At 35.4% G+C, this 11,547-nt stretch overlaps 1 long non-coding RNA gene across 1 annotated transcript in view; it reads left to right on the top strand.

Annotated features, from left to right (window-relative positions):
• Window positions 1-5,641: 5,641 nt before the first annotated feature.
• LOC135210567 (uncharacterized) overlaps window positions 5,642-11,547 on the top strand; it is a 95,667-nt gene continuing 89,761 nt past the window's right edge. The window contains exon 1 of the long non-coding RNA XR_010313546.1: window positions 5,642-5,789. This is a non-coding gene — a long non-coding RNA (uncharacterized LOC135210567). The remainder of the gene's footprint in view (window positions 5,790-11,547) is intronic.

Genomic DNA, 11,547 nt, shown 5'->3' with positions numbered 1-11,547 from the left:
TTACGATAATCTAAGTCTGATAAGAGATAAACTTAATTACCAGAATAATTATGTTCACCAAGTTTTACTTGTTGAATCATATGTCAAGGTTGCGTGTTCTCTGGAACCTCGTTACCAGTTATATAAGTATGTCCTTTATATATTCATAAATTAGGAAGACTGAACTCTCATTAATGGCCTTATGCGATTTGATATTAATATTCATGGGATCAATCACACCTTTTTCCAATTCTAGTGCACACGGCTCTTAATTAGACAAGAAAATGTTGGCAATATTCCATTGCTGTGTACTCCGTAGGAGGGTAGTACCTTCAGTGGACCTCACGGTGTGCACTGTAGGCATAACTAAAGGTTTGATGCAGCATACCTTTGGCTCCGAGTTGCAACCCCCTTTCATCTCTTTTACTGTACCTGCTTTCATATTAGTTTTCTTCCATCTTGCTATCCACTCTCTTCTAACAATTATTTCAATGTGCAACTGCGAGGTTTTCCTCCTGTTACACCCTTCAAACCTACCTACTCTCAATTTTCTTCCCAGCGCTGAATGACCTCATAGGTCCAAGTGCTTGGCCTTTAGCCTAAACTCCATATTCCATTACAAGATGGTTTTAAGATACCGCTTCCAATTGTAGATAGTACTGACATACATGTAATATTTATTTGTTACTACTCATGTAGGAATAGTATTGCTTGTAACTGTACGACTATTCATATACCTTTATAATGTTACGTTAATAACAGTTATACCATCAGATCCATCGAATTAGGTGAAACAAGAAGCATACGAATCAAGCACAAGGCTAATTCACTGGATCTTGGGGGGGGGGGGGGGGGGGATTGCCGTTAATCCAATGCTGTTAATTCCACAAAGTCGACCCAAAAATCAAAACGGGAAAGTAATTAACTTCCACGAGTGACCACGTTTCATTGAACTGCTCGCCTCATAAATCACAAAATGAATTAACGCATTAGAGACTTAATCACGCGAATGAACCAAGATTCTGCGCCAATACTGATGTCAGCGACTCGGAGCTCTTCTTTCGCTAATCGATTGGAAGAAAAAAAACTTTCTTAAAGGGTCGATAAACTCTCTCTCTCTCTCTCTCTCTCTCTCTCTCTCTCTCTCTCTCATGATATACTTTCTGTTTTAGCGTCAAGTGATATACCAAAAGCTACATTTTAACTAGTTTCTTGGATAGTTTATCTGTCTCGAAAAGCAAGCATTTAAAAGTTCGTTTTTTACCTTCACATAGTCCTTGATTTAAAAAAAAAAAAAGAAAAAAAAGAAATTGGGTAAACCTTGAGTTTTTACTGATGCCCACGAAAAAGTATTGGTTGTAAGAAAATTTAATTCGTTGAAAAAAGTCATATAATGGATGGAGATATCCTATATTCAGTTATATGAAATGCCTGACAATCATGTATTTTCACTTCGGGAGTATTTTTCAAAAATTTCATGATTGTTTGTTAATAAAGGGCTGCTAGCACATTTTTACCCGAGTTTATCTTATAATTGATGTACTTTATATGTTTGGAGTTATTCTAAACATTAATGGCTACTGGCCTCTTAATCTATGACAAAAAAGTAAAATCACCCATTTCATTAAATATAATCAACGAGTTGTTCTCTACTTTCAGAATTATGCTTAACGATTGTTAGTAAGAATATGTGTTCCTGTATGAGCAATACCACAATATGGAGTGAACTAAAAATGGAGCATGGTAACAGACCCCAATTGACATTCGTTCTGTAAACAATTTTTCATTTCTCTAACTACAAATGTGCGTGGTCGTTAAATTCGTCAAAAACTGTTCGGGGCAAATTCAACATGGGGGAATGTTCCCGGAGAGCGCTCACAACTCTAAAAGTAAAAGTAGTTTTGCTTTTCGCGACAGGCGAGAATTTCCAACCCCATCATTTCCGCGGCGCTAATAGAATTCCACTTGGTCTGGGAACTGGCTGACGGTCTACAAAAACACGCCACCCCGGACCATAGTTCTAAAACAAATATTCACCCAGAAACAAAAACCTCCAGCCGGGCTATAAAAACACTTATGAAAAACAACAACCAGTCATCAGCAGTCGTGTTTTTTTCTTTTAATTATTATTATTCATCCAGTGGTGTTGATATTGTTTTCTTCAAACACATCCTAGTGCCTTCTCTGATTATCACTCGCATTTGTATGTTAATATCGTGTTCCAAATTTAAAATATTATCTGCGAACCTGTCCAAGTTACGAAAGATTAATATGAGAGAGGTAATAAGACGTAATTGAAACATAGGAACCAACAAAGTAACTCCACACGCCTCATAGAGATTACTTTCTTCTCTCAGCCACTCTCTCCGTTAAGAGGAAACTTGTCAATCAGTCTCTCTTTGGTATTCAAAGGCAGAGCATTTCTTTATAACCGAAATGAAGCCTTTTGTTGATGTAGAAGGTAAGGGCTCTATGAAGTATGGTGACATTTGACATCAGCCTTCAGCACTTCGAAATTTTTCAACATTTGATAGTTTAGGTCACCCTTTTTGGTGAAGGCTCTCGTGCAGTTTTTTATTGTTCTTAATGAAGTCGTGTTTTTATGCGTTAATTTTTCAAAATGTTCGCCATGATTAAGTGTGATGTTTGCATTTTACTCTCTCTCTCTCTCTTTTTCTCTATCATACAAGATACGTGACACATGGAATAAACTGCCGCCTCCAGAAGTTGTAAACAGCATCAGTGTGGAAGAGTTTAAGAGAAAGCTAGACAAAATCATCGGGACACTGAATGAACAATAAAACCTGCTCCTACAGATAAGTGAGCACAAGATGTCTCCTCGGATGGACTAACAAGCCTTTGAGACATCTTAATCCTTGTAACTCCTTGTAACTCTCTCTCTCTCTCTTCGATTAAATTATTCCTTCATAGATATTTCTGGAAGGACTCTCCATCACGGCACAATATATGCTAAAATAAGATAAGTACACTTACAGAACTAAATTAATTCAGATTCAAGTGAAGAGGGACATCAAATATGACTCATTGACGCTGCAATATGCACGATACATCTCTTAATGATCTGTCTTTCTCTCGAGAATCATACTCTTCCACTACGCCCGCCCTTTTCAATCTAATTATATCGTCTATCTTACTATTCTTAAATACTGTCTTATATTGAGTCTTGCAAAGTAAAGTGACTGGTTATATCTCTCTTTCCTTTGTTACAATACTTTTAATGAGACCTTTGTCTTTTAAGACTTCGGATATTTTTTGTCAATCCAGAACAGGTCGCACTTCTGACACATTACTTGCAATCAGAATCAGTTTGTTGTTTAAAAACTTTATAGTATTAAAATAAAAGATATGTATTCGTTTCGGAATTTGGTCTTGGGAGGCTTTACATTTTTTACAGTTTTATAGTAATATATATATTAATATATATATATATATATATATATATTATATATATATATAATAACTGTATATGTATTATAACTTATACATATATACTACGTATATATACCTATATAAATATATGTATATATATATATATATATATATATGTGTGTGTGTGTGTGTGTGTGTGTGTGTGTGTGTGTGCGCGTGTGTGTATATATATAATTATATATATATAATATATATATATATTATATATATATATATGTATATATATATATATATATATATATATTATATATATATATATATATATATATATATATTAGGTAAGCGAAGAACCTCCACTTAAAAATGGGAGAGGAAAAGGGGAGGAAGAGGGATTGCTCATCCAGAAACTAGAGTTGAAGAGTAAGTCCCTCGAGGAGATACTTCACTCAAAAGAGGTGCTCTTAAGAAACTCGCCAAGAAAGTGAAACACGTCAGAGAGAGAGAGAGAGAGAGAGAGAGAGAGAGAGAGAGAGAGAGAGCAAATTTCCAGCTAAGAAAATGGGAACAATTTTATCGTGAGAGAAAAGCGGATAATTGATGAGAAATCCAGCTATTTTAACCGATGGTTCTTAATGGAAGACTTTTTAGTTTTCTGAAAAGAAAATTAGTGTGCCGGCTTTGTCTGTCCGTCCGCACTTTTTCTGTCCGTTTTCATTTCTTGAAAACTACTGAGGCTAGAGGTCTACAAATTGGTATGTTGATCATCCACCCTCCAATCATCAAGCATGCCAAATTGCAGTTCTCTAACCTCAGTAGTTTTTATTTTATTCAAGGTTAAAGTTAGCTATGATTGTGCGTCTAGCAACCATATAGGCCAGGCCTCAACAGGGCAGTGGTCAAAGTTTCATGGACCTCTGGTCATACAGCATTATACCGAGACCACCGAAAGATAGATATCTTTACGATGGCCTTGATTATACGATGTACAGAACACTCGATTTCGCCGAAGAAACTTCGGGGCATTTATTACTTGTTTCTTCTTCTTCTCAGTATTAAAAGAAGCACAGATATTTCAGTAGCAGGGAATCGATGGAGGAAATGATAAGAGTTTTAGTGAGAGACAAAGTGATTAAGGGATTGGGAACTTGCTTCATTTTTACGGAAGCTGGAATTTTGAATAGTTTTATCTGATCGTTAAATTTTGTTAACATTTTGAGAATTTTATAGCCTTTGCCTGACGACTTTAAAGGTAACGAAAACGGTTGTGTGTGTGTGTGTGTGTGTGTGTGTGTGTGTGTGAGAGAGAGAGAGAGAGAGAGAGAGAGAGAGAGAGAGAACTGTCAAGAAAATACATATCCTATTAATAAATTAATTGACACTATTTCGGTCTAAACTTCCTAAATAAGTAAGAATAAATATAAAATAAGCTATAGTGAATGAAGCTAACAATGAAAAATTGAAAGCTAACGCGTCTTCTACGGAAAGTCCCTCATATATCATTGTCAACAAAATTGCATAATGTTTTTCCAAGGTGCTTCGTTCAGTGTTGCGCAAACCTTCGCTCAGCCGTTATTTCGAGGAAGAAGAAGAAGCAGGTCAATTTATTTGTTGTCTCTGTGGAGGAGCCAGTAAAAACATTCATCTTGTTGGGTGTCGAAGACAGTGGGCGAAGGAATAATTGACCAGTTTCGAAATATAAAAGAAATATTTATAGGGGGAAGATGGAAAAGACAGGGAAAATGCCGTATAAAAAAAAATAGTTCAAGTTATGGAGATGTTTTGACATAATTAAAAATGACGCAAAAATCGCGTATTTGGAAGTATCAAAGAAATTTTTCATAACGACATTTTACAACGAAGTGGCAGAAAAAGAAAACCTTGACATTGTGTCTGAAGAACGAATCCTTGAGCGTAGGGCATTGAGAGTCAATGGTTAGACTATTACGTAGTTTAGCAAGCCTCCACCAGGGCGGCGTTGCTTGCGCAGTTCCACGCTGGACGAGTGGTTTTCGAGCTGGGCTGCCAATCCGGTGGTCCCAGGTTCGATTCCCGGCTCGGTCAACGCGGAATCAGAGAAATTTATTTCTGGTGATAGAAGTTCATTTCTCGATATAGTGTGGTTCGGATCCCACAATAAGCTGTAGGTCCCGTTGCTAGGTAACCAATTGGTTCCTAGCCACGTAAAAATATCTAATCCTTCGGGCCAGCCCTAGGAGAGCTGTTAATCAGCTCAGTGGTCTGGTAAAACTAAGATATACTTAACTTTTGCTTGCGCAGGTGCAGAGCTGTGCGGGCATCTGCAGTCTTCACACACCGCGTAAATTGAACAAAGTGCCAAGTGATTTCTTTCGTCAATTATCTTAAGGAATGAACGTTGGGCTCAGGAAAACTTAAAGAGAACATGGAATAACGTTTCACAAGTAAGCATAGCGAAGTGAATTGTATATTTTACTCCTAATTTTTATGCTAGGCGCTAGTGTCTCATTAACATGAGATAAGCAACGCTTTCTTGGTTAACATGTCGTATATTCACAGCATACTACTGTAGTATATTAATTGCAGCGGTGGTTTCAATCTTGAAATCAGAGCATAGCCAATCCTATATATGCCTTATAATATAAAGCAAAAAGATCTTGCTAGTTATAAAAAATGCTTAGCACCAGTAGGCCTAGACCTACAGGTTACTGGTGTCAACAAGTCTCGTCCTGTGATGTGTAAGGCCATCTGTTGTATTTTGTCAATGGGTAGTTAGTCTTTGCAACAGGCAGGCCTCTAGAATACTGTGTATTCCATCAGTATTTTAGTTTTAGACGTTTAAAAGAAGCGTTAGAGTTATTTAACAAAATGCATTTTTATCGAATTCCGCAGCGTCACACAGTGTGTTTCAGAACGACGTAAAGAAACCGTTGGAGACAACTTCTGTTATTGAATTCAAATTGTTAAGAGTATTTTTTTATACGTGTATTTGTTTAATATAGGTTTTCATTCACGATATTTCTCAGTTTGGTGATAACATAAAAGTGAAGGGTGCTACATTGGCTGGTTATCCACATGTCACCTACACCGAAGCGCTGGCGCTAAACATGGCGGAAGCTCCATTGGACGCCGTGTTTAGACCTAGCCCATCGGAATCAAAGTATTATATATCCTCATTTCTGTAGTGCGTGGCCGACAAATTGTAATGGAAAACGATATCTTCATGCGGCCGTCTACTGTACATTTACCATGCGGTGTTCAGTACTAGCACGTTGGAGTGGGTGACGCGTAGATAAAGAGCCAAAGTAACACCAAAATGATGTATGGCAGCCTAGGCTAGACCCATACCCTGAAACTACTCCTTTTGTAAGATGCTATTTCATATAAGCCTTTAAAGCATAACTCATTTTCGTATATATGAATGTGTGGTCTGTATGATAAAAGTTGTCGAATCATCATGCCAAATGGTAGTTGAAAATAAAAGGCTTAGTGAAGCAAACGCTAGGCCTAGGTATATTGGTTCCTGAGGTATTTTTGTTATTTTGTCCATTTTGAAGAAACATTTTGTTCCAAATATGTCGAAATTAATTTCTTTAGGTAGTCTTTATTGAAAACTCTTTTGTAAGAATCGCTCCAAAGCCTTAGAATTGCAGGAAATAATGTTACCAGCCTTGTCTTGTCGTTGGTTCGTTTACAAGGCGCTGAGTATGGCGGGAAGGAATATTTTGCCAAACGTGTTTTTCAAACTTGGGCTAAACAATGCTCTCAGAAATACGAAAGTAGCCGAACATCTTAAACAAAACACAGTTTGTTCAACGGCTATGATACCGCCTCATAGTGATACTATTTCCTGCTCGATTTTAAAAATGCTTGGCGGTTGGTAGGCCTGGCAGCTATTGTAATAAGTTAACATGTTTTGTCACATCTATAAATGTGATGTTAAGGTGTACTTAAGATTAGATTGAAATTATATAGATCCTTATCAAATGAATTATTTGAGGGATGGGTCTAACCCGGGCCACCAAACGCAAAATTAATAATTCTAAATATTCCTTATTACAAAATAACCTAAAATGTTTGTTCATATCACACACACACACACACACACACACACACACACACACACACACACACACACACACTAAAATACTATCATTTTTACCAATTTAATGGCAGAATTTTTATATATATAATTTTACAAAATGACAATACATTATTTTTCCTTAATAGTCCAAAAGCTTAAATTAACGAAGGAATTTTTTTTAACAGGCTTTGGAGAGAATTTTGATTAATTCTCTTCTTTTCTTTTTGTGGGGGGTGGGGGATAATTGGCAAATATATTGTAATGACGAAATACCTCTGCTATTAATTGACATACATTTTTGAAAAGGGCAAGAGACAGGGAAAGGACTAGACTGCGACTGGTGGGGGTGGGGGGGGGGGGGGGGGGGATGAATTTTGGTGTGTGATGTCGGAGGGGGTGGTTGTCCGTTCAATGAAGTTCGTCAACTGATGAGATCTTAACGGGAGGTCATAAAGCCTCCTGCTGGAACGGTTATGGCTTGACTAAGGTGAGGCCGGGTATTACACATCGTGACTTTATCTTTCACTTTCTGAGACTAACCATCACAGTTCTTTTTGTACACGTTAGATAAATGTAGCAACCAAAATTAAAAGGAAGTTAGAGCATTAAAAAAAATAATAATAATAAATGAGAAGCTGTTTTCATAAAGAAATAAATGTTAACGTATTGGAGATACGTATTGGAGGTAAATGTAACAACCAAAATTAAAAGGAAGTTAGACCATTTTTTATGCAAAAAAAAAATAAATAAAAAATAAATAAATAAATAAAATAAAATGAGATGCTGTTTTCGTAAAGAAACAAATATTTACGTATTGGAGAAAAATGTAGCAACCAAAATTAAAAGGAAGTTAGAGCATTAAAAAAATAATAAAAATAAATGAGATGCTGTTTTCGTAAAGAAACAAATATTAACGTATTAGAGATATGCATTGGAGGTAAATGTAGCAACCAAAATTAAAAGGAAGTTAGCATTCATTAAAAAAATAATTAATTATAAAAAAATGAGATGCTGTTTTCGTAAAGAAACAAATATTAACTTATTGGAGATATATGTAACAACCAAAATTAAAAGGAAGTTAAAGCATTTTCTTACAAAAAAGTAAATAATAATAATAATAATAATAATAATAATAATAATAATAATAATAATAATAATAATAATAATAATAATAATAATAATAATTATTATTATTATTATTATTATTATTATTATTATTATTATTATTATTATTATTATTATTATAAAATAAGATGCTGTTTTCGTAAAGAAACAAATATTAAAGCATTCGAGAATAATTCAGACGTGAAATGGAGACATACTTTAAACACAATTTCGAAGATTGTTTAACTTTCGAATACAGACAAACAACTAACGAATAAAATTATCTCTTAATCTTATCTTGGAGATGTTTCTTTCATATTTTTATCCGAAATGATTCCAAAATAACAAAGAATGATATCCGCCCCTCTGTGGTTTCCAAACTCCATTCCCAGTGGCTGTCAATGTCTGGAATTTTTAAAATTTAAAAGAACGAGTTCCGTTACTTCGATAAGGCAATGTCATCTCACAATACCAGGAGTGTCGCAGTGGTGTAGTTCCACACTGTAATAAGAAAATAGAGGAGAGGAGTAACTGCCTACTGCGAGTCTGATAATGCTTTAATATTTTTTTTGCTCATTTATTTCAATAATTATCCAGGAAAGTATGGCATGAATGTACGTTTTTTGTTCAAGCGTGTGCATGTATTAGATAATTAATTTTGATAAGATCCTTCCCCCCAAACACACGCCCATGCACGCACACACACACACATATATATATATATATATATATATATATATATATATATATATATATATATATATATGATGCATATCTTACACACACACACACATATATATATATAATATATATATAATATATATCTTACTATTAATTTTAATAACTTTTTCATCGAAATAAAAGTTATGACCACCTTACTGGCTAACAAGATATCCGCAAAATAAACTTTCTGCGAAGAAGTCCTAGCAAAAAAGACCCCTTAGTTCCAGAAAGTGTTGGATTGCAAGCGGTGAATGTCAGAAACTCAATTCAAAGTCTAATGGCAATACGTATATGATGAGTTCTTCCGCTTCTAAAACGCCATGGAAGTGCTATAGATGAGTTCTTCCGCTCTTCACAAACGCCATGGAAGCAGATGAGTTCTTCCGCTTCACAAATGCTATGGAAGTACGTCAGAAGGAAAACAATTTTCCAAAGAACTTCAAGTTTGGCGGCTACTGATCGTTTTTCCAGCAGTTGAACGCGAGTACTGAACAAATTGATCACGTCACGGTAACAATGCAACTGGATTTCCTGAATGAACCCCGAAGACCCACCCTTCATGATAATAGGGTTATTCACCGCCACCTATCTTGACAACATCATTATACTTCTTTTGTGGTGTATACGAGGGTATCCTAAACAGTCTTCTCTCGACGTTATCCCAGCAGGCATCATCATCATTATGTTCTCAAGGGAACACTCCAGTTAAGGACGCGCCTTCGTTGTCGTTAATAAAAACGTCTGCTGCTCAAGGACATCTCATTATGTTGATGGGTACTCATCACCACGTACCAAACTGTTTCCTGGCATACTGCTAAGACTAACGGGGCTTTAACTCTACTTATTTTTTGTAGGAGACTCTCTTATCCGGTTATTTTTGGTAGGAGACTCTCTTGTCCTGACTGGAGTCATGCTGTAAGTCTGTGGGATAGCGAATTACACAGTTAAAGGATTAGACATTAGAGGACTAGGATCTTACTGAAATTTAATTCGATAAATACAAGAAGAAAGAGAGAGAGAGAGAGAGAAGAGAGAGAGAGAGAGAGAGAGAGAGATTCTAAATACATAATATTTCCAGTTCTTTAATTTGGAAGTAGAGGAAAAAGTCACACGTTAGAGCAACATCAAAGAAGAAAGACAAATAGAATACGGTTGGAAGATCAAACTCATGCACAAACAAGCAAGATTTCACTGCTACTGGTGGCATTGCCAAACAAAAGGCAAATGAGCAATATTTAAGCGTTTGAAAAATGCGAATACAGTTCTCTCTGATCTATACAACAACGGGTTTTATTCCTAATTTTGTATCCAAATTGAAATCCCGATAATAAACGCTCTAACGTACGTAATCAACGTGAGAGAGAGAGAGAGAAGAGATGACGAGAAGGGTGAGAGAGAGAGAGAGAGAGAGAGAGAGAGAGAGAGAGAGTATTCCTGGGTAGACACCGAAAAGAATCCCTGAGTTGATTTTTACGTGAAAAAAGATTAATTCGAACAAGTGTTCCAAGAGAGGTAGGTTGGGGTTTCCTTTTAGGTGGGAAATGAATGAAAGTTGTTGAATTTTAGAGGGAGAGTGTATGAATAAAATCTAAAGAATAGGATCATCTCGGATAAGTAATATATATATATGTATATATAAAGACGATTGTTCCAAAACTGAACAACCAAACTGCCTCCACCCCTCTGTACCTGGCGTAAACAAGAGAGATGCCTTCGTGTTTTGTTTTTGTTTTTTTAGTCACTCGTCTTCCTTCCTCTACTGGAAATGGTACTTGCGTTTAGTTGGTGTTCTTTTAATATGCTTTAAGTATTGTAATTGTATGTTTTTTAGATGAGTAATTATTTTAATTTTATTTTATTATTGTAATTTTCAGCTTGAAAATGGGGCTGGTCCCTGAAACGTTGCATTAAATAAACGCCCATATGAAACAGATGTCTCCATTTAAACCTTTACCGGCTATATATATAGTATATATATATATATATATATATATGTATATGTATAATGATATATAAATATATATATATATGTATATATATATATATATATATATATATATATATATATATATATATATATATATATATATAGATACTCTGCTTACAAGACTTATCATAATGCTCAAGATTCAATTTCTTGACGGACACAATCTGATGTTTACAACAGATTAAAGGAAACAGAAAAATAAATTTCATAGCCAATTCGTTGGTGAAGAATGGAAAAGTTTCCTGGCTACTTATTGTTGCGTTTTGATATCTACCTGAAGGATTTTTCACTTAACAAGATCGTT

Source organism: Macrobrachium nipponense, chromosome 39 (genome assembly GCF_015104395.2).
Source record: "Macrobrachium nipponense isolate FS-2020 chromosome 39, ASM1510439v2, whole genome shotgun sequence".
Classification (NCBI taxonomy): domain Eukaryota; kingdom Metazoa; phylum Arthropoda; class Malacostraca; order Decapoda; family Palaemonidae; genus Macrobrachium; species Macrobrachium nipponense.
Note: the sequence above shows the minus strand (reverse complement) of the source record. Positions and strands in the feature narration are given on the sequence as shown.